We start from the raw sequence: 24,970 nt of genomic DNA, 5'->3' as shown, positions 1-24,970 counted from the left end.
AGGTTCAGTTCTCGAACTTTTCCTTGCCCAAAGACAAATTTGGGAAGGACTGAGCTTGACAACTGAGGTAACTACTGTATTCTTCAGTAGAGGTATCCAGGGGAGAGACAACACCTGAATGTATTTCCAGGGGTGAGGCCCAGTTGGAGTCGGGTTCCTGGAGATTCTTCCCAGCTGCTCTCTTCTCTCTCAGCTTCCTGGTGCCTTGGATTGAGCAGGTTACCCCCATGGTGTGTCCTTCCACTGTACCTTTCCTGTTGGGAGACAGATGAGTACAGATGAAAATCCTCTGAAATAGTGTCTCTCTCCTAAACAAGACAAGACAAAGCAAAATAAAACAAAACACTCATCCTTTAATGTATAGATTTCAGTGATTGTGTTCAGTGACGGAAAATAGCTCTGTCAGGAAAGATTTTTTTCCATTTATTGATTTGCTTTTGTCATGAATAGTAAGACTTCATTTTCAAAGAAATGTAGAAAGCTACTTAAACTGTGATCACAGGAACTTAAATTTTAAAATTCATAAACAAAATAGTTTGATGGACTGCCTAGTGGCAGAAAGGATTTTGGAATTTTTTAATGGAAGATTTCTAATATAGAGTATATAAAATTTGTTTCAAGCCAAAGAAACCATTTAAGTTTTCTTTTATATGTACTTAATCTTCAGATTGTTTAATCCTTAGCCTTCAAACATAAATTTTTTGGAGGGGAAAAATATAAGTATGCACAGTTGAAATTAAAATCTTCTATAACAGGCTAATCTGAATATGAAAGCCATCATAAATGTAAGGGAAAAGTAAATTAAATATGATATCAGTTTTTAATTTTTGCTAATATGACATACTGTCAAACATTTAAATAAATGTTGATTCATGTTTGCAATTAATTTACAGTAATAAATCTAACATGTTGAGATGATTTAATGTGGCTACATTTTTAGAAAAATGTATTGTGGCATATTTAAATTCTTCATAGGGAAAATGGTTTTGTTAACATGAAAATGATATTGAAAATTAGTTCATTTAAGTAATATAAGAGAATAGCCTATAAAATGAAACATATATGAAAAAGTAAAAAAATTTGCTTTTACTCAAATAGCTTACATAATTGAAGTGAACAAATAAAAATTAAATAGATATTTAAAATTATAGAATCCATAACAACATGAATTTTAATGATTTGAGGTTTCTATGCATATTTTTTGAAATTATTATTTCTTAACTTCACTCAGCCTATCTTTAGTTCCTGAGACTACATTTGTTACTGACGGTTTCTTATTTGATGTAGCTTTTGGTTCCCCTCAAAGCTAAATAGACAAGTTTTAATGATATAGTTTGGTGTGAATCAAGGGACTCTCACTTGTATATATTTTCAGGATAGAGAAACAAAATAATCAAGAGCAGTGAGATACCTAGTGCTAACCATATTACTTACTAAAAGCATAATTTATTGAGCTCCAATATTTTTACAGAAATTGCAAAGAACAAAAGGAAAATAGTTTTATGTTTTTGTTTAAGAAATTTAGAACTTTTTAAAAAATATGTTCTTATTTAGCTATTATGGTACAAAGCTCTTATTTTAAATAAACACCTGTTAATCAAAGCTCCAAACTTATGGTGCTGTACTAACTTTTGAAAAACATTTCCAATAAGTGAATATTATGATTTCCATATAGATCTGAACTGCTTTTGTAGATAAAACAATTACACTGGTTTCTTCAAATGTGTGAGCTTTCACGAGATATTTCAATGTGAGTACATTTAATTTCTTACAAATAAATGGCAGCTTATTTACACAAGAAGTAAATGGCACTACAATTAATGATTAATGTACTGTAGTGAATTAAAATAGGCAGTGTAAAATTCTCTAAATTCTTCATTATTTCCTTAGATTTACTAATTAGTGTACATGAGAAATCTACATACATATAAGCATTTAATATAGACTGTATTGAAATTTGTTTTACCTACTTGAAAATAAAATTGTATGAACAAATTTATTAATATTACAGGGCTTGATTTTATCTGGAGGCACAAAAATAGCTGTAGAATCATCTATACAGGAGTGAAAATTGTATTAAGAATGAAAGTGTCTGGCACATAATAAGCAAACTGTCATAGTTGTGCATGGTTGGAAGAATAGTGAACAAATAGCATGCCTTCTTTAGACACCTTCTGGGCGAATAGGCATCTAAATTCCATCCCGAAGTTCATGCAGTAGGAGTGGAACTCTAGAGAGAGTTCTGAAGGACATGGAGCTATTTGTGGCCATAACAATGGTACCTAACCAAAGAGATACCAGGATTGGTCTGAAGATGGTGGCTTCATAGGTAGCAAGGTAGAGAGCCTCTCTGAAAAATACAACTCAGATACTAGAATTTAACACCATGGAGAAGACCAGACAAAAGGAGAGGGATTCTCATGACCCAGGAAGAAACTGAGGGAAAAGAAAAAGAAAAACAAACAAACAACAAAAAAAGTCAGGAAGTAAAAAGGTGGATGAAAGGCAGGAACCAGATGTCCTCTCAACAGGGCAAGTCCCATGCTGTACTGGACATGCCTTGGAGTCTGATGATTCATGGTTGTGCTGAAGTCACGGCCACTGAAATAGTGAGTTGGTGAGCCCAGGGCCCTTGGCAGGAGGATGCGGCACAACAGAGAGTGGAACCAATGTGGAGAGCTGCATTAACCCGTGGTGAGAGCGAGGAATTTGGTCCCATGCACAGGGTGATCAGCTGGATGACATATTGGAGCTGGGCAGGATGGACCTGAACCTGGAACCACAGTGCCATCAGTTGGCTGCTCCTGGCCAAAAGAGGACTGGTGGGATCTGCTTGGGCTGGGTCACGCCCCTGGTTGGCATTCAATAGCCAGGGACAAAAGTGTCCTGAACCTGTGATGCCCACACAGCACAGATTAATGGAGTGAAGGCACCCAGAGAAAAGGAGAAAAACCTTTGATGAAGGATATAAACAAAATCTAGAATACAAGAAACAGATCCAAAGAGATCACCAGGAAATTAAAAACTCCATAGAAAGCTAGCCAAATTCCTTGACAGAAGCTAATGTTAGACTTTCAAAACTTGAAGGTAGATTTGCGAAGTGTGATCATGAAAGAAAAGATCTCTTAAAAATAACAAGGAACCAAGAAGTAACAATACAAAAGCTAGAAGACAACAAGAGGACCTATAACTTAAGAATAAAAGATATAAGTGAAGCAGGAGTACATACAAATGAATTAACAAAGACTATTCAAAGAAATAATTAAGGAAAATTTCCCAAGCATAGGAAAAGGAAATGATATCCAGATAAATAAGGCATACAGAACTCCAGCCAGCTATAACCAAAACATATCTATACCCAGATATATAATAATCAAGATCCCAGACTTTCATCACAAGAACAGAATATTAAAAGCTATCATAGAAAAGAAACAGATCACCTGTAAAGAAAAACCCATCAAAATCACAACAGACTTCTCAACACAAACTATCAAATCACGAAGAACTTGGAGCAAAGTATTCCAAGCACTGACAGAAAATAACCTCCAACCCAGATTGATGTACCTTGAAAAACTGTCTCTAAAAATTAATAGAGAAACAAGATGTTTCCATGACAAAGAGGAATTGTGGGAGTTCATGACTACCAATCCAACCCTACAAAAAATACTGAAGGACATTCTAGAGAGAGAGAAAAAAATACCAGGATTCAAGCAACAGTGGAAGAGAAGCCTCAGTGAATGGGGCAGACAGTGGAATGAAGGAGAAAAGTAGACAATCAACAGCAGAAAATAGCATATAAGAGATGAAGCAGAGAAGGTTGGTTATAATCTCTAACTTAGATGGCCTTGATATACTAACAAAAAAACTGCAGGCATAATAGATCAGGAGATAGGCCCCATTGAGATACTCTGAATAGGAAATATAATCAACCTGAAATGAATGAACCAAAAGTCAAAGACAAGAAAACAAAGCTCTATGAGACAGGGAATGAGAGAGAAATATGGACAGCTTGTCCAGCAGCTGCAGATAGGTTGGAAAGTCATAACATTTTTGTACAGTGAACTACTCAGCTATAAGGAAGGAAAATTTTGAGGCTTTAGTAGGTAAAGAACACAACTCAAGATCAAGCTCAGTGGTAAAATGGTTCAGCGCCACTTAGGTATATAACAGGTTGCCCCCCCAATCTAAAAACTAAAGGGGTTCGTGGAACCCAAAATGTACAAAGCACCTTGAGAAAGGGAAAAGGAAGGAACTGCATAAACAGAAGTCAGAGGACATTGTTAATAGTCTATCAGTATTTAAAAGCCATATTAGACTTATTGCTCTGTTTATTTTGACTTTATTCTGTTCCAGTCTGTCTACTTGTACTAGATTTGAGGGCACAGACAGCTGTCCCCAAAATAGCAGCAAGTGTTCTTAATTTCTTATTATCGTAAACTGAAGCCCTGTGTTACACTGTCTTGCTTGGCTAGGGGATTATCAATTTTATATATTCTTTCAAAGAACCAACTTTTTGATTCATTGATTCATTGTATTGTTTTCTTAGTCTCGATTGCATTGATTTCTGCCATGATCTTTATAATTTCTCCCTGTCTTTTGGCTTTAGGCTTGACTTGCTCTTCTTTTTCTAGATATTTGAGGTATAGCATCAGGTTGTTTATTTGTGTTCATTCTGTTTTCCTGATGTGAAAATTCACCACAATAAATTTTCCTCTGAAAACTGCTTTCATTGCATCCCCCAGGTTCTGGAATGTTGTATTTATATTTTTATTTGCTTGTATATATTGTCTTTTATTTGCTTGTATATATTGTCTAAACAGTGATCAGGTTAATTGCAGTGTTGATATTTTGTGATATAAAGAAGGATTTGGGATTCCATTTGGGTGCTCTTCTAAAAAGTTTGTCATTGCTGTCATTAGGATGTCCAAATCATCTCGGCATATTTTCAGTTTTTGAATCATTTCTCACTGGTGTGATTGGGTTTGTTAGACTCTTCTCATTAGCTGTGAGTAAAATGAGGTTCAGTATAGAAGAAAAGATTGGAAGGAAATCATTGGTACGAATGAAGGGAGAGAGTTAGAAAAATGGCATCAAGATGAATATATTATGTCCACTGAGAGAAAAGAGGAAGTAAGAATTATGAGAGAGAAGGAGTCTCAGCCTGTGGTAGTGCTAGGAATGCATTTTCAACATGATCTAATGGCCTAACATTTCTTGTTTTAAAAAAAGCCCTGTATCTCACAAAGACCTGCCTCACTCACCCGATCATTGCCTGGCAGCAGTATTTATCCACAAGTGGAGAAAGTCACCAAAGACAAGTGGTTGGCTGCCATCAAATCATGTTCTTTCCTGCAGAAGACATGAGCAGTGCACTTCCACAGGCGACACAGTTTGTCAAACACAAATGTCTACTGAGGCATTTGGTGCACACCTGTCATCCCAACTTTGGGAGGCTGAGTCAGGAAAATTGAAGTTCAAATCCAGCCTAGAGTTATCCCAAGGTCTTGCCTCAGGAAAACAAAACAAAAAAGCACACAATCTTTCAAATTTCTAGACCAGTGCTGAAGCATTATTATGTCTGCAGCTGGGCCTTACTGCATTTCTAGCAAGTCAGAGTTAGCCACCCATCACTATTACAGGGCAATTAACTTGCCAACATAAAAGAGAGACATTTGTCTCCCAGTTTGGGAAGCTCTGCCCATAATTAGTTCTTATTAAGAAAGTAATATAATTTAATCACTTTCCTTATATTGGGTTGGATTTAAAGGATAATAAAATGACCTCTTTTGCTACAAAAAGTTTCTGCAGAGCTAGCTTTTAGCAAAACATTGCACAGTGCCATGAGGGTGAGGGTTAGTTTAAAAAAATGCATGAACGCTGATAGATGAAACTACTTTAAAAGCACTTTCCCAGTATGAGAAAACTTCTGGGATGCCTTTATTGCTGTCACTACCTCAGCAAAGAAAAATTTTACTATTAACATTTTTATAGTGAGTAGCTTGATTAGTGAAACAATACATTGAAAATTCAAAATGCACCCAGAGACCAAGATTATGAGGTGACAATATGGTCAGAAAAAAAGGTTTTTATTTAATTCATAAAATTTGCTAATAATGCAGACACAAATCCTAACACATTGCATTCATTCCCGATGGGGGAAACTGACTCAAGCTTCCCTTACATGGTGACACTGTAATTTCTCTCCATGTCATTTGCTTATGTAAATTTTAATCAAGAATTTTAGAAAACATTATGGGCAATAAGTGATTTTATTTATGACTTAGGTAATGGAAGAAATGCCCTTTATAGCAACACGGAAGAAGAAAAACACATGAGATCTAATAACTGAAACAAGGAAGAGAAACAAACAGAACCAAACAATAACAAAAGTGATAGTCTCTGAGTTAGCACAGGAAATCAGTGCTCATGAAGAGAAGATAGTCTTATTTATTGTGAAAAAGAAAAATAATTTTTTAAAAAGAGTGTAATTCCACCCCAAGGAGCAACAAGTTACACAGTTACTAGGACTGGAGTGGTTCATGTTAACATCTCTCACCTGAGCAGCAGACCTGGGGAGGAGAGGGCGGTGAGCTGGTAAGATCCAGTCAACACTGTTAATCAGCAAATCAGATAACTGTCAAATGTCACAGCTGCTTGCAATCAAGGAAAGTGGTCCATTGTCTTTAAATAAGCAGCTGAGTCTTCATTGCAGGCAAGAACATACAAATTGAGGATACTGTGTAATTATGAGTGAGTTTCCTAAAAGCACTGGAGAATATTGAAGCAAGAAATGAGAAAAGAATAACAGGAGCTATCATGTAGTGTGGATAATCTTTCTTTGGTCACACAGTGTAAAAAGACGTTGCTAGTTTGTAACTGTATTTGTTTTGGAAGTTGTAAGTGTGTTCAAAGCAAATTACAGTTCTTCTATAATTCATGGTATAAAAATATGGATGGCAACAGTTTCTTGTCTCCACTGCATCATTCTCAGCTGCAGTTTCCTGCAGAAAAGCCAACGGAAGAGACCTCTGGTCTATTTTCAATAGTTTATATAAGAGTTCATTCATTTAAAAAAGTGATGATTTCAAAGAGAGTTGTCTAAATAAGCTAAACCAAGCCAAATTTTGCCACCATATTTCTAAAGTAGGAAATGTAAGTGTAGGCATATAAGTGTGTGCATTTGCCTACCTTAACACCATGTGGTATATATTTACACTGTACAAAGAGTTTGCGTAAGCCAAATGAGATAACAGATTTCTATGTAATTTCTCATCTGATTTATAATCTTTTCTTCAGAGGAGTCGATGAAATATTTGCTACCACACCTGAGGGATGAGTTTTCTGTTGCTTTCTCAGGGTCCTCTTCTTTGGATACAAATAGGACCGGATCCACAAGCATCAGGATGGCTGTGATCCCACCACAGTTCTTCAACTCATTCCATTCTGGTCCACACACAGGAAGAATTTTTACAGTGTTCTCTGTAGTCTGTTTCTCAGGGCTTTCTTAGTCAATGGGGAAATGAACCGGGGTGAATTGTGCTTCCTTTCAAATTCGTGTCTGCTTCCAACCTCAGAATACAATCTGACTGAGACAGAGTGGCCTGTACTGCATTCCTATTAAGAAATGTGACTTTACTCCTTTAGGATGGCCCCTAGCTAAGGAATCTATCTGACAGACTCTACGGGGAATTGCGGAAGGAGGCAGAGCCTGTAGAGATACAGCCTGGGAGTCCAGGATGAATGGGCATCATGAGAGGCCAGACAGAAACCATTGGGTCTTGCCAAGAAAGCCTGGGCTTGCTGACTTTTAGGGAATTAACAGGAGAAAAAATTTTAATTGTTTCAAACAATGACTTTTTTAAAAAAATACACTGCTATGGAAGCCCAAGGAATCAAACATAAATATTGGTACCAGTACCAGAAAATTACTATAAGAAATATCTTTAAAAAGATTTAATTAGCTTTGGAATAAAACTTTTTTAGATGTGTTGTAGTTAGGGGTTTGCAGAGAACAATTAGAATCAGGACATAGAATTTATAATATTGTTTTACGATGGTCACTCAGAGTTAACACAAGAAAATGCAGGAAATCTATCAGCATTACCAAAGACATAGAATATTTAGTCAAGGGCCTAAATCTCACAGAAATGTCCCACATGAGTCCAGATGAAGACCCAGAGCTCATGACAATGCCTCTCACGAGTCCAACTGGAAGCCCAGAGCCCACAAGAAGGACTCAACGCCAGTCTCTTTTATGGATCTGTGCCAGGAAGACCCAAATGTAGGCCGTGGAGGCCAGAAAGTCCATGCCAGTGGGGTGAAGGAGCTGTGCTGGTGGGATGAGGGTTTTATGCTGGAGCCGAGAAGTCACACTCACAACAAAGACCAGAGCTGTCCGGAAAGGCACCAGTGCCAACCTCAGCTACATGGAGACCCTGAGCTCCTCTGACGACAAACACAGGTGAGTACATGCAGGAAGCCAGAGTGACGAGTTTATCCTGGAGACCAAGCAGCACATGTCTTCCCCTCCAGAGCCAGGAAGCATTGCTCGATATGAAGACCAAACCTTCTCCAGGAGAACCAACAGCTCAGACAGCAACTCAAAGGAAAACCCACAATGCCTCAATGCAATAATGCATTGACTCCCTCCATCTCCTTCCCCACCTATCTATTTATGCTGGCAACTGCTGATTTAATTCTGCTGGCATTAAGCTGACCACCAGTTCTTAATCCATAACAAGATGCAAGACTGAAGAACCATATTTGTCTTGAAGATATTACTTGGTAAAAAGATGAACATTTGATCTGAATCTGATGATTTGTTAGAAAGAAACAAGAACCATGCTGTTTGAGATTAGAGGTCTGGTATAGTGGTCACTTACCACTCTTGGGGTATAATACCTCAAAATGACTTAACAGCAAAAAAATATTTATTTTGATTCATGGTTTCAAAGATATTATTCCATAATCTCACCAGGTGTCATGGGAGAAAGATTAGCCAGAGCAAATTTGTTCACCTCATGCAACACAGGAAGCAGAGAGAAAGAGACAGAGAGAGAGGAGGAGCCAGGTACTAAGCAAATCCTGATGAGCCACTTCATTTATTTGCATCCCGTCTCCTAAATTCCCAGCGTTCCCCCAGAGCCAGCTGAGCTATGAAGCTGTCAGCGGATTAATCCATCATTTCATTGGTCCATCAGTGTCAGAGTCTTCACAGTCTGGTCACTTGCACAAGGTCCTACATTTGAGCTCTGCAGTGAGCAAAGGGATCAAGTCTCTAACACCTGAGCTTTAGGGGACATTGCAGATATCAATCATAACAAGCTGTGATCCCTGTTTAAAGACAAAGTTGCAGGACATTTGGTTTCCAGTATGAAATGGAAAGTAGAACTGGTGTACATTTGATATGGATATGTGCCAAATGTGTCCTATTTTGCTTTGCTGTTTATAGTGAAATGTGAGCCAAAAGTTAAATGAAGATAGGGATTATCAATAAAAGAGTAGTCTGAATTTGAAGATATGGAGAATTATCTGCCTGGTCATACTGCAAAAATGGTAAAAAATATATTCTAAGGAGTTTCCGGACCCTAGAGAGATTGAGTCTGTGAACATCTTACTTTTAGACAGGCATTCCACAGTTCTGAGAGTGTTGATTTCTTTATTTTAAGCAATATGGTTGCCTGGTTTCAATAGGGTCTCACAAAATTAACATGCAATGTTTAATATATGTATAACACCGTTGCTAGAGAAAGGGACAGAATGCAAAGCAAAACTATCAATGTAAAAAATTAGTTCCAGTAAAGGAGTAAAGAATCATCCATAAATGCAAATCTCGAAAACAAAGAGCACTAAAATTTTACAAATTATCAGCACTAATTCTTAAAATTAAACAGCTACCTTATTAACATTCTTGAAAGTGTTAACAGTAATGCCTGGTGACCCAAAGTAAACTGTTTCCTCATATAGGAAGAAAAAATGAGCTCAAAAGTATCCAACACAAATCTACTACTCCTCTAGAGTGTATGAAAGAACAAAATCCAGAGAGAGTAAAAAATTTGCCAAAACAGGACAGTAAGAAGCTATGGTAAGAAAGCAATGAAACCCATCACATCCGGTGTGAGCTTGTGTACTAACAGTACAGTGCTGCTACAGCACAGAGGTGATCTCTGTCCCCAAGGCTTCTCACGCTGAGCTTTAATGTCCACTGGGAAGGAAAAAGAAAACACAATTGACACAGCATTTAGAGGCAGACCCTTAGGGGAACCCCAGGATCAGTAAGGTCTTTAGTATGAAACTCTTAGGATCAGAAATCACAATAGCTTTAGGAGAAGAGGGAGACACAACCCCATGTGAACGTCCTGTCACTCACCATACGAGGCTCTGCACACCCTGAAGGCACTCTCAGTAGTAAGGGGATCAGTGGAGTCAGCCCTCAATTTAGGACCAGAATGAGCCATAAACCAAAATAAAACCCTTGTGTTTATAATTTCCCCACTCTGACATACTGTTAAGTTAGCAACAGAAAAGACAAGTACATGTGAAAGAACAAAGGGTCTGACAGATCAGGCTGGGTGTTTCCTTCAGGAATTTCTATGAGTACTAACTGATGAATACAAAATAAAATTTCCTCTGACATATGGAAATGCCCAATATTATATTTTTGCTTTTTTAGCTTTGTGAATCTATCACCTCTTTAGAACTTTAAGCTGTTTAGAGCCATTGGTATCCTGGGATCAAAGACTTCAGTAAGGACATGTTGGAGGAATGTAAGGCCTGCAATGAAAGTATATCCATAAATTAGCCAGCAGTTGGCCTTAGGGGAATGGCATCTCCATCCACAGAACAAAGTGGGCACAATACAAGACAACATATGATGAGATCATAGAATCAGTGAAGCTAAATGTAACTTTTAAGATGTTCATAACTGTAATGCTCAGTTATAATAGCACTGATGAATTAGTAGATGACTTCTGTTCACACATTCATCATGTATTTTAAAAATAAATTATACACACAAAAAATTGTGGAAACATTTATAGACATAAATGTTAAACAAATCCTCACAGAAACCTTGAAGAACCTGCATACATATTTACATTATCAAAAATAAAGTGCTGCATTCGTGACTGTATAAAAAACATTTTAAATCTTAGCTCATAATTGCATATGGTTTATAAAGGCATAAATGGGAAAAACTTTATCCAGTCAATTTAAAAATGACACTTTTTGTGATTCATGCTACTTTCATACTTTGATTTTTGCTGCTTTTAGTTTATTATATGTGTGTACTATATATATAATGTTTACATTCCTTGTGAGAAGGTGGTACATGTATCGCACACATCTTTCTTTCTTAAATTTTTATGGGTATATGTGTGCAGTACATATTGATCACATTCATTTTAGGGACCTGGTAAACTTACATAACACATCTCAGCCCTTTTTTCCCTTTCATCCACTCCCTTTTATTTTGCCAACATCATATTCATTTATGTGTCTTATAAATCATTATAGTTAATTATCATACATGCCAATTACCGGTGATGAAAACAATTTTCCTCACACTTTGTTTGCTTACACACATAACATTAAACAATTTGTGTTTGAGACAAATTGATTCGCACTTATCTACCTCATAAAATTTACAATGGGTGTGCAACAATCTCATGAGTTAAATGATTGTTCTATTTGTTCTGAAAATACCTTTCCTTTCTTTCAAACGTTTTTCCACACCACAATGCTTCAAATCTGGTTACATTTTCCTGAACTGTTTGTGAAGCCCTAGAATGTTTCCAGAACGCAAGGTCCTGTGGGGCTCCCTTTCCACCTACATCACCTCCCCCACACCTTTAATATTGAATTCATACACAGACACACACAGCCACACACACAAGCACACTCACATTAGCACACATACACACGTAGACCAAACACTGTGCTCTATGTTATCTCTGCGGAATTTATCACAGATACCAATTTTACAAGGATCTTCTGAGCTTTCAAATCAAGGTATGCATAATTCTGCAAAGTTCTGTTACGTTTATTATTTTAACTTTTTTCATTTATTAAGTGGTAACTTCAATAAATGTAAGGATCTGTTTTTTCTGAATTTTAGTTTTTTTATCTGTCTTTTCAACTTCTTTTATTTCTATCATTTCTAAAAAAATGAATAGTATAGAACTTAATATAGTAAATGAATTAAATTATAACAAGTACAGGAAATGAAGATAAACATAAACAAGGATTAAAATATGACTATTAGAATAAACTTAATTTAAAACATTGAAAAAATGATGTTGAATATTATAAACATTGGCACATACTTGTTTTACATTAAACTATGAAATTTCCTAGTTATAAAGCAGAAGGAGGAACAGAAGAAAATACATTGGTTCTTAGACTAATCAATTCTCACATCTAAAGAGACTGTTTTCAACTGGGCATGGTAAAACTCACATTTAGGATCATAAATTGAAATCCATTCTGAGCTACTGGTGAGCTCAAGGCCACCTTGGATTAAATAGGAAGACTTTCAAAACAGAGAGAGAAAAATGGGAGAGAGAGAGAGAGAGAGAGAGAGAGAGAGAGAGAGAGAGAAATGAAAGAGAGGGAGGGAGAGAGAGAGGGGTTTTTATTTGGAGCTTACATAAGAGAATAGATTTCTAAAAAAAATTTTCTTGTAATCCATATCCTATGGCTAATATCTTTCTAAGGGCATTAAATGTAGTATATCATATGCTTTTCATACTAGTTAAATCACAAATCTATTTATAACTACATTTAAATTAAAATATCAAGAGATATAACAATTAAATAACCTAGCCGATTTTGTAAGCCTAGCAAGTGGAGAAGGTAGTTTCTAACTTTCCAATTAATGAAATGCTTAAACAGTCAATAATAATGAATCAGTATCAGAAAAAATCAAAGATGATTCTTAATTTTTTTCATAACCTCCTTTCTGTATACTATATTTATATTTTCTTTTAAGCTGTTAAAAACAGTTTCATGCTCAGTGCTAAGCAGCAAGCTTTCCATCATTATGTTTTATTTCTCCTGGTGCAGAGTGGTTTTCTGTCTGTTCTATGTGACATCAGATGAGGTTACTAACTCACCGCATCCACTTTCTGGTTCAGCAGTGGACACCTTCCTTGAGGTCTCTCCACCTGAGGAGTGGGCTTCTCCACCACAGTGTCTTCTCAGGGTAATTGAATTTCTTAAGTAGCAGCTGTATTCAAAAAAAGAGAAAGTAAAACTGTCAGTCTTAATAAAGTGTGGGCACAGATCAGAAGTCACTTTTGCATACTTTACTGGGCCAAATACATCATTAGGCTAGTCCAGGATCAGTGGAAGGGAAAATACACTTTTATCAAATGTGGAAATTTGCTGTGATTGTTTGTAGGGAAGAAAAGTATTGTTTGTGACCATTTTCAATGACTGAGACACACATAGGCATCTATAATTTATATTATCATTTTCAAATATTTATTTTCCTACTCTTTTGTGGCAATGCTGAAAGAAGAATATAAAAAAGAGAATAACGGGGAAAGTACACAGGATGCTATGTAACTCAGACACTAGCATTTGCAGTGGAGTCTGCACTGTTTTCTGAAAACCCTACCATCTTGTATGTGCTTCTACAAAGGCAATGGGCAGTGAAAGAAGAAAGAAATGGACCAGGGGAAAGAAAGATTTAGAAGGATGCTCATAAAATCAGTCAGATCATACTACACACACACGAAGCCAAGAGCCTTTGTGAGCATATGCAGGTCAAGAGGAGAATGAGTAAAAAGAAAGAAGGACTTTGAAAGACAAGCTGAGGATGAAAACTTGGCATTTTTGCTCAGAGCCAGCCTTGAGCTTCCTCTTTTCAACTCAGCAGAGACAATGTAAGTAAGACAGAAACAAGACATTTCTTTGACTAAGTCAGCGATGTCCAAATCTTGTCAAATGTTTGATTTGACTTTGAACATCATATTTCTGTTCTCATAACAGAACAGGTGTGTTTGGAACCAGCATGTTCTTGATAATGTCAAACAATATACTCCTGGGTAGAATGACTGAGAAAAGTGCCATATTCTGAGAATAGATTTGAATGATTTTTTTCCTTAGAATTACAAGGATTTTGAAATGAGTTTCTGAAATAAATCTACCAACTAGCATCTGAAATGAATTTCAAAGGTCAAGTAACTGTGGTTAGCATCACCCTTTTACATAAGTAACAGAAAAGATCAACTCTACCCTAAGAATGAAGGATGCTTCAATAGAACCCCATTCCGATACATGTCTTCAGGCACCTCAACCTTACTGAATAATGACAGCAAGACATGTGGTGTTAAAACCAGAGGATTTAAAAGAAAAGGAGTTGAGGATAGTAGCTTGCCCAGTTTGAAAATGAACTGATAATTGAAGGATCTTGTCTAAGAAAAGGGAAAACCACAAAAGGGACAAGGTAACTGGTTCATGTTCAATTTGATCTCATTGACTTATTTAAATTTTCAAAATTAACAAGTATTTTCCACATGCACCGAGTTCTCTTCTAAACCTTTTATGCATACTGTCTAATACCCCTTTACAGACATCCATGGTGGCAGGAACTAATATGCTCATTTTCAAATGAGATGGAAGGTGTTATAATCCTGCCAAAAGTCCTTTGTATACCTAACACCAGTGCAGAACAATAAATCCTTTCCACTAGTGTAAGCATGCTTCATGACTTCATCTCAGCTGGTTTTCCAGCTGGCATCCATTTGATGCCACTGTTCATGTTTGCACCAACATTTTAGTGCCACAGATATGCAGTCAAATTAAAAACCAAATTTTGGGGGTTTTGAAAGTAAAATTCTATGGAAATAAAAGAAGATGAATAACTGTGCATAAGAAAACTATTTCTCACAGGATTGTACCCTGAGAAGTAGAACACACAGTTCTTTCTTAAAGAATTCTGCCTACCTTCTAAGATTAATAAATACTATCAAAACTTTCTGCCAATTTTCAAAGAAAGACAAGAGTTGGACAATAGTTAAAATGACAATAATTTGTCTTTTATTCATAACTATAGCAAAAGAGAACACTACATAGAAATGATGAGTGGAGGTGGAAATCTATAGCCAAGGAACAGAACAGGAAGTGAGGGTGCAAATTTATCAAAGAAACATCAGACTGAAGTCATGTTGCCTTGGAGCCAGGTGATTATGGACTGAACCCTCTGTTTTGGGAGTCAGAATCAACCTCTTCACCTTTAACTTTGTTTGGTATTGTGTTTCAGCCATGAGAAAAGTAACTAAGACAATCCTTTTCCCATTTGAAAACCGACTTCCCCCTACTACCTACTTGTATATTTTACCTTGCTCTTTAAATTGCTTGAAAAGCATAAAGCTCAGTTGAATAGTGTTTATTTTTCCCCCAATTTTATTTTAAAGAAAACAAAGGAAAAAAAAAAAAAAAACTCCAGAAAAATCAAGAAGAAAACAAACCCCAAAAAAACAACAACAACAAAAGCAAATAACAACAAAAACAATAGCTATATAGGTTTCCAAAACACATGATAGGAATTTAACAATGGTTGTTACACTGCATATTGTTGTCTTCGAAATAGTTGTTTCAGTTACCAGATACAAAATAAAACAAAACAAAACACTAAAGAGTAAAATGGAACAAAACACTGGATCTCAAAAACAAGGCAGAAGGAAATGTCCCACAGCTGACACAATGCACACTGCCAGCCTCCAGGTAGATGCCCTGACCACCAGCCCCAAGCCTATAGAGGCAAGCAACCGAACAACACAAGCACCGAGCTCCTCCCTTCCCCTCAGTTGTTATCACCTCACTCTGAGTCCCCTCCAATCAGCCAGTTGCTTATGAGGTTGGAGGTAGGGCTGTGATCTTCTGGTTTTGCAGCCCACACCCCGTCTGGCTCCTTGGAAGGCATGGTTTGTCTTATTGCTGAGCCTCGGTCTGATCCCCAGTGGTGAGCCTGGCTCACCGAAAGGCTGTTTTTGTTTTTATTTTTTCTTAGCTTGATTTCAGAGGAAAAGCTACTTCAGCAGCAAAATGTTTAATGCATATTTCTACCTCTGTCTGCCAATGTAAGGGAAAATATGTTAAGCCATATTTAAAATAAGTTAATGAATATATTGCTATTTTTTAGAATTATTGAAGGACAATATGACCTTGTCAATTTATTTTCTTAATTTTCAAATTTTTTTTAACATATTTAATTGTGCAAAGAACTTGAGGGAAAAAAGGAGGAAAGTTTATACGATTTTCATGAGTATTTAGCTGGACTTTCCTAGAAAAGCAAATCTGTCAATTGAAAGCAGTGTAACATCTCTGTGTTTTCAAAGATCACTTCCCAGCTTCATAGATTTTGGTTTATTTCACATTATTATAGATGACTGCAAATGTGTTACGTTAAAATTTTATTCTTTGGTGTTATCCTGACTTTCTCAATGTTCTGAAATAATTTAAATAACTGGAAAAATACATAGTTTAAATTAATACCTTTAAACAAGATATTTAACCTGGGATGAAAAATAAATTCAAGTTTGCTATTAAGGAGTGATGTTGCCAGTTTTCTAAATTCTTTCAGAATTATTGACCCTGTCTCATTTTCTAAGAATTTTTGACAAGATTTATATCTTCCTAAAAAGCCATAGATTTTTTTCAGATTTTAAAAAGCATTCACTTAACTTATTCTTTTTCCTTTAAAATAACTTCAGTATCTTTTTCAAAAATATGTTAATTATATTATGATGTATTTTGGCTTATGTTGACATGGATTTTTTTATTGTTGTTTTGTTTTACCATCTTCAGTTGAATAAATTGTTAATATTTTTATTGGTTAGAAAACATCCGAAGTATTTTATTGTCTGATGACTATGAATAATTTTTAAACATAGTAAAACAAAACACAATAAGGGCAATTAAAACAAAACAATGAAAGTGATACCAGACTTCAAAACAAGATAATAGAAAATAAATAATGGCAAATCTAATATACCTCATTATTTTCAAAACAGCTGCCCTTACCATCAGATATAATAACAAACAAAACATAGTAAAACAAAACCAAACAAAACAATGAAAATAATACAGGACTTCAAAACGAGATAATATGAAAACAGTGCCTCCCATTATGCTCTTGTTAACTATGGATTCTGTAGCTTTACACAATATTTTAAATGTACTGTGTATTTTTCCATTATTGTTTAGATATTCCTGATTTTAAAATTGGATTTTTAATGTGACTTTCAATTTAGTTGGAAAGTCATTGCTATAATTCTTCTTTCAAAATGTCATCTTATTTTAAGTGTGTTTCTATTTTGGTTGCTTATGGTACTTTAATCTGAAGAATTGTTTATTCCATTCATTGATTATTTCTTATCCATATTTACTTGTTATTCAAATTACACTAAAGTTAATCATATAATATTTAATATGGCTTTTTAAAATGCTGCATTCCACTCATATAAATATGTTATATGTAAAAACTATTTTATACTTTTTAATAGTGTTTTGAATATTTTATGAAAAATATTATTAACTATCCTTGATTATTTATAAAAGAAAACAGGTTTTAAAAATTATATGAGTGTTTATATTTATTTGAAAGAGAAAAAAGGAATAAAAAGAGGGGTGCAGCAAGAGATGAAAGGAAAGAAAAAGAAAAGATGATCTCACATATTGTATTAGTCAATTTATAAGTTTAGGAACTTTGAGAGAATCTTTATTCCTTTTGTCTTGTGTAAAAACTGTTAAACTTAATATTCCTCCATTTTCTCCTTTTCTTTGCTACATTGTTACATGAACTTATTATAAATGATTTTTTATTATTTAATATTAGATGTATTTTCCAGTCAATATAACATATGTATTGTGAATGTTATTTTATTTAACTGAGAGTTATGATTTTATTTAGGCTGCTATATTCAAGAGCACCCAATGAAAAAGTTATGTGCATAAGATGATTTCAGTATATTTCTGCAATATTTAGACAGTGCATTCCTTTCTCTCCTGGAAAGAACTTGGAACATTTGACATAATTAAAGTAAATGCTATAATACTAACAAACAAGTGATTTTACTTCCAACAATTGTATAATTTAAATTCAATAGCTCTAGCGGAACTCATAACATACTCCAAGTGATGTATGATAAATTATTAGTTTTAATTGGTCTCCTTTATGTATTATCTAAGCATATTGTAGTACACCAAAATTAACAGAACATCATGAGTTGAACTTTTAAATTATATTGTATGAAATAACATGCCAGTATTTAAAAGAAAAGTGTTTGTTTCTGAAATATTAGTCAATAAAAATATTTACAGTTATATACCAAATGACATTATTTGTGTAGATTATATAATACTCATGCATAAGAGATCAGAATCTAAAATATGTAATATATCTATACAGGTCTGTAATAGATCTATTTATAGAGGTCTTTTCCATATGTACGGATCTTAATCTATTATCGATACAGAATACATTTTGATATACAGTCCCTGTTTAGGACAGTGTGATGGGACTTTTTGAATTTACACTGGTGTGAATGCCATATACACTCAGTAGAAACTGTACTTCATACTTTAAATGTTGATATTTTCCCAAACTGACCACATATGGCAAGCTATTCTCTCATGAAGCTGGGCAGTGGCTCCAAGCCATAACTGCAGCTCAGGTAGGCACCATCATAGGAATAAACAAGTGACACGCTACACTGTACTGAGCTATAATGCTTGGTCCCTTAAGTATATTAAGGGCACTTTTCAACTTAAAATAATTCCAACTGGTGATGGGTTTATTGTGAGATATGTCAACAAGTGTCTATATTTCTAAACATACAGAAATCAATAAATAGATGGTAGATGAGTGCATTTTCATATATACTTTGGCATATATTTATATGCCTAAAATTCTTGGCATAATTTTATGAGTCAATCTTATAGAAATGTGTTAAGTAAATATTTTCCAAAAATTATTACAATGAACCTGTTAAAAAATTGAAACTTTGTGATTTACCAGTGTGGATCCAGAAGCAGAAGAAGAGTTTGGACTTGACAATTAGTTTGGTTCAATTCTGTAATAGGTAAAGCTTATCAACATGTGTCAGTTGTGTGCAGTGCATATATACATAATTCATAATGACAGTTATCTGGAAATTATTTCCCATGTGCAACTCCTGTCAATACCTGTATTATCTTACATGGTCCTGAGTATTATTCTAAGAGCGCCATATATCTTAACTGATGTAATCTTGCAAATTAGACACCCAAAAGATTCCTGTTTCCCACCTGCTTTACTTTAACTGTATAAAATACAAAGCACATGTTAAATTATATTTGGCTTATTTAAAATATACGGCATGCATTTTTTACTTCTCATTTTAAAAATATAAGTTACCAAGTTATTTAAGCATATTATTAAGAGAGAACTCACCTTTAATTTTAAACATTTCTAAGTTTATTTTTATTTCTAAGTTTCATTTTTATTTTGAGTGTCAACAGCCATCCATTCAACATGAAGGATTTTTAGATTTCACAGATGTTCAGCACAGATTCTGATAAATAGTAAGGCCTACCAATTGCCATCCATGTTGCTTAGCTGAAATTAATCAAAAAGGAAATAAATCTCACTGGTAATTGGCTAGCACAGAAACCGGAATTGGTCACTTTAGTGATACATGGCTTTCATCAGAGCACAGAAACTGCCTTGCGGGTTTTTAAATATCTGAAATTATTTATCAGCTCCTGAGAAATAACCAGTGGGCTTTAAAGTGGCCCAACACAGTGGCCAACCATTTTACACTTGGGAAAAAAATTTAAGAATTAAATTAGCCTCAGAAAAAATTGCTCAAAAGTGTAGTCACTAAATCATTGAATCTCTCTCCAGCCTGCACTTGCACTGAATTGTTTCTCCTTGAGCTCATCACTGCCTCTTTCTCTAATCTCCCAATAGAACCAGGAATTTCTTAGAAGAAGTACATGGGAAACCTGTAGCACAGCCAGCTAGGTTATGAGGAAAGAGACTTAGCGTGGGGAAAATTTATCTTTATTTTTCTATTATGAAGGTGTTTTTGTGTACAAAGGTCATGTGTCTAGTTATATTTTAATAACTACATTTCATTTAACTTTTGAAACATTGAGCTTGGCATCTTAGAGTGACTTGCAAATAAATCATAGGTATAAATGACAGTGTCTTGCTTTCCCTGTTCTTATGTATTCTTTGGAAGTAAATGAGCCCATACATCCACATTTAAAATACAGGCAAACCTGTCTAGGGATTAAACTCATCACTGATTTTCACAAAGAATATGTATCTTCAGTCCTGGGCCAAGAAACTTCCAAATATTTAAAAGTAGACCTATATACTTAGCTCATAGGTTCCTAGAGTAACACCAGAGAATGTCATGAATGTTGTACTTCGTTTCTCAAAAAGAGAAATTTTTTATTCACATCTACTTTTTATATGAAATATGTTTAATTTTTTCTAAATTCCTAATCACTTTCCTAATTTGCATGCATAAAAATTTATTGATGTTAACTCACTAACAGTTTGCATTGTCTCTCCTCTGTCTCTCTGTGTCTTTCTGTCTCTGTCTCCTGTGTTAGTACAGTTGTGGTTATTTTCGTGGGAAAGCATTATACCACCAACACTGAATAAAGCCATGTCTCACAGAATTCCTCATTAGTAAACTAAAAAAAAAAAAAAAATGTTTCAAGTCAGAGCACAATCTTTTTTTTTTTTTTTTTCTTTTTTGGTCTCTTTGAGACAGGGTCTCTATGCAGTTCAGGCAGGCCTTGAGCTCACTCTGTAGTCCAAGCTGGTCTTCAACTCACAACAATCCTCCTGCCTCAGCCTTTCGAGTGCTGGGATTACAGGCATGAGCCACCATGCCTGGCTCTCAGAGCACAATCTTGAGAGATGCCTCAGAGGTGGAGAACTGAAGCGACCAAGACATGAGAGAAAACACAGTTGAAAAAAAAATTGAAAATATTTCAGTGAGGAGACTGCATGAAAATTTGAATCTTCAGTTAGAGGTCTCCGGTACTATATTTTAAAGGTATTCTACAAGTTTATCCACAGTCTACCTTTCTACTTCTTTACTTTCAATCATTTATATTTTAGCAAGCTTTCTTCTGTACCACCTAGCAATGTACAATGAGTTACTGAAATTATTAATTTCTGCATCTCTCTCTGTTTCATGATTCTGGAGTTGGGGACCCTAAACTCCTGGACTTTGTGTTAATACAATGAAATATTCATTACAGGAATTTCCTTCAAGGTCTTCTTTTTATTCTAAGAAAGTCACAAATAGATAGTTTGCTTTTCACATTTAAAAAAAAAAAAATTCTTAAAATCTTTACCTGGGGGTTTCATCACCTCTGAACCTTCCCATGGTGATTCTGACTGGGTCTAATACCTTTACCTGGAAGGAATTTCTGCATTGTAACCCTTGATGCAATTCTCAGTGCAATCCTGACCTGGCAGTGGGTTTTCCTCTCCTTAGTAGCAAGAGCACTGAAACTTAGGGAGTCCAAGTTTTCTGTTCGTTGAGTAATAGGCTTAGCTTGTCTTACCAGATTTTGCTGAGGTGTATGTGTAATCCAGTTTTGACCGTTTTCAGTGATATGAACATATATTTGTTTATCTTGTAATTATTATGCATTGTTAACTTTATGACTTGTTTGCAGTAACAAATATAAATATAACCTATATATCTATGTTTATATCTGAGCATGTTTTCCATGTTTGCATTCATTTGTAACACATGTGACAATACTTAGGATCAGAAGTTATCAAAAGTTTACTGCAAACTAATTTTACCTACCTTAAAACAATGATAATTATTGCTATCATATTGAGATATTTATAAGTATTATACTATAGTGTGCTCTACGATTATATAATTATACACAAAGAAAACCCATTATATTATATAATTTGCTTTCCTTAATACATTAAAGAAATCATTATTTGGTTAAAAGAAAATACTGCATAGATAGATGTAATGGTTAATATATTGTGTCAAGTTTAACTAAATGACTCAACAGGGGGCAAGGTTCTTACTTTGTAAACATGCTGCAAGTCCCTGAGAGGAAGGCAGGGATGAACACAATATAAAGGGGGCAAACAGGCTTTTTCTTCTCCATTTTGCTCTGCCTGCGTCTGCTGTCTTCTGCCATCTTGAAGTGGCCCGGGTGCCATGCCACCCTGCCTTAGAGCCAGCTGGTTATGGACTGAAACTTCCATACATTGTGAGCTAAATAAACCTTTCCCTCCTTAATTATCAGCATCTAGTACTTGTCTCCACAATAAGAGGAAAGTTACCAACACAACTGAAAACAACTGAAACTATAAAGGGCTGAGGTTTTATCCTGGCTGAACCCACCCCTTAGAAAAGCAGGATGGGGAAAGCCAGACTACATAGCAAGACTGTTTCAAAACACCAAAAAGAAAAAAAAAAATCATATTTTTTGCTACTACTGTAGTTAAATTAACTGTTAAATGATTGTGTTACCTTTATACTATTAATTTCAAAATTTGAAATGTTTTCACTATTCTACTAGTGCTGATTTTGCTATGTAAATCCGATAAATGGTATTTATTTATAAATAAAAATTTGTTTAATTACCAAGTAAGAGTTTTCCCTTTTATGTATTAAATGTTCTGGGGCCTGATTCTTCCAATAATGCTTAGTTGTCTTACACAAAAGCCTTATTGGAACAACAAAATCTTCAAGCCCCTTAAAATTTTGGTAAAAATGTAAACTCTAGAGATGCAGTCTATGCACCATAGGTGGTGATTAGATAACTGTCCTTGTGATGCATCTGGAGTCTTGTTTTGTTTTACCATGCAAGGTACAAAGACATAAGAAAAAAATAATAGCACAAATTTTGAAGAACTATGCAAGCATAAAAGTAAAAATAAACTTGTGGAATATTATCCTTGGAGAAAAGATATGTATGAATATGTAATAAAATGTATATGCGCCTAGCATGGTGGCACGAACTTGGAATCCCAATGATTGGGGAGGCTGAGGCAGGAGGATTACCTTCAGTTCAAGGCCAGCCTGGACCAGATCTACATAGCAAGCCCTGTTTCACTATATATATATATATATATATATATATATATATATATATATTTAAAGGTACACATAACTACATAATCCTATACATGTACATGTGATAGCCACACTTTCAGGGAAGAAAAGGAAAAGGACTTAAGTTATTAAGGATAAAACATGCATGAGAAATCATCTCTACAAAACTATTAAATTACAACAAAAGTGACCATAGTGATAGCATGAGCCAAATACTTACCGTCTCCCCATAACCGCACTGAGGACTCACCCAGCCTCATGCAGCCAGTGATCTGATCTCTCTAAAAAACAATAAACCTCTACTGGAGAAGTAATCTAGAGAGAAGCAGCCTTCAAACTACAAGGATTGAACCGAGGGTGACACTGAACTTATAAATGTGGATTTAGTGCACATTAACGTTAACATTAAACGATGAGCCTGTGGACTTGGTCATTGTTGGTTTACCGGACCAAGGTCTGTGCTGAAGGTGCACATGCTTGCAAAGCCACCGATCTTCCTGCACTGTGCAGGGAAGCATTTCAACCTACAGAAGAAAGTAAGCAAAGGAGTTTTATTTAGGTTTTAAAACATTAATAACTGATTTATAAATTAAACATATTATACATCAAAGAACATTCAGCCCAATACCTACATATTACACAGAGAGAGAGAGAGGAAGAGAGAGAGAGAGAGACAATCAGACAGATAGACAAAAGAAATATAGGGGAGACAGAGAAATATAGGAGAAAAGACTGAAGTTAGAAGAGGAAAATAAAAGCTCTTGAGAATTTATTTGATGTTGCTTGATGCAGGGAGGAGTTATGAGGACCAAGGCGATCAGATTTTGAAATGATATGTGTGAAATAATGTGGATTATAGTGAATTTTGGAAATTCAGTTCACTAGCAGGCACACAGAAAATGTTGACAGTCAAGAATTTTTAATAGGTTAGAGAAAATAGCTGTAAGATGTGAATATGTCAAGATTCATTATAATCCTAAAATTCGAAATTTTTAAAACTTTTCAATTTTGAAAATTCCTCATTAGCTGATTTTCAATCTTTATGTCTTTCTTACTTTAAGTTTTGAAAAAAAATTAATCTTGTTATGGAAATAAGTGTGTACTAGATTCATCCAAAATATAAATGATAAATGTATTTTAATTTTATTGCAATCTTTTCTGTTTGTTTCAAGTGTTATCTAAAACAGAAATAGAAAGGCAATTTAAAAATATATAAATTAAATTTAACTATCTCATTTGATAATCGCAGTTTTAAAGGTTTGATGAAATCATTCATTGTTGGTAAGCATTGTCAGTAACATTGTTACTCGTAAAATCATTTTTACAAAGGTTTGGTAATGAGTCCTTTACTCTCAGGATTGCTGTGACTCACATTTAGGCTTCAAAGAGTTTGTATAAAATAATATGCTTTATATATGAAATATAATCCAGTAAATCAATCAATTTCTGTTCAGGAATGAAATTAATTCTGCTTTAATATTATGGAGCTTTTAAAAATATTATGGAGCCTTGAACATTTTCCTCCTCACTTTCTGATGGAAAAGAAAACTCTGAAACTAGAAATAGAACTGTCAGCGTCTAATTACATCTATACTCTTGGAATGAGTCACTTCGCTACTAAGGGACAGTGATGAAAGTAGTTCTCTGGAACCAAATAAGCTCTGACAGGCAGGGGAACTAATTTAGGAGCGAACAGAGGAGGGAAATGAATTGTTTCATGGATATAAGAACTTTGAAATATTGATGTCACGGATGTGAACATCTAGAAATACTCTTCCTATTAGAAAAGAGCACTTTAAAAAATACCATTCTGTTAGAACTTTAAAAAACATTCTATTCCCACTATAGGATAGACTGGGTAGGGT

The 24,970-nt window shown here is 34.9% G+C and overlaps 1 pseudogene; it reads right to left on the bottom strand.

Moving 5' to 3' along the window:
- The window catches only part of LOC100727195 (probable tRNA methyltransferase 9B), a 43,019-nt pseudogene extending 27,091 nt beyond the window's left edge, over positions 1-15,928 (bottom strand).
- Positions 15,929-24,970: the final 9,042 nt, after the last annotated feature.

This window comes from Cavia porcellus, unplaced genomic scaffold, assembly GCF_034190915.1.
Source record: "Cavia porcellus strain 051 isolate PalLab524CR breed Dunkin Hartley unplaced genomic scaffold, mCavPor4.1 scaffold_9, whole genome shotgun sequence".
Lineage (NCBI taxonomy): Eukaryota > Metazoa > Chordata > Mammalia > Rodentia > Caviidae > Cavia > Cavia porcellus.
This window is presented reverse-complemented; position numbering and strand designations above follow the sequence as displayed.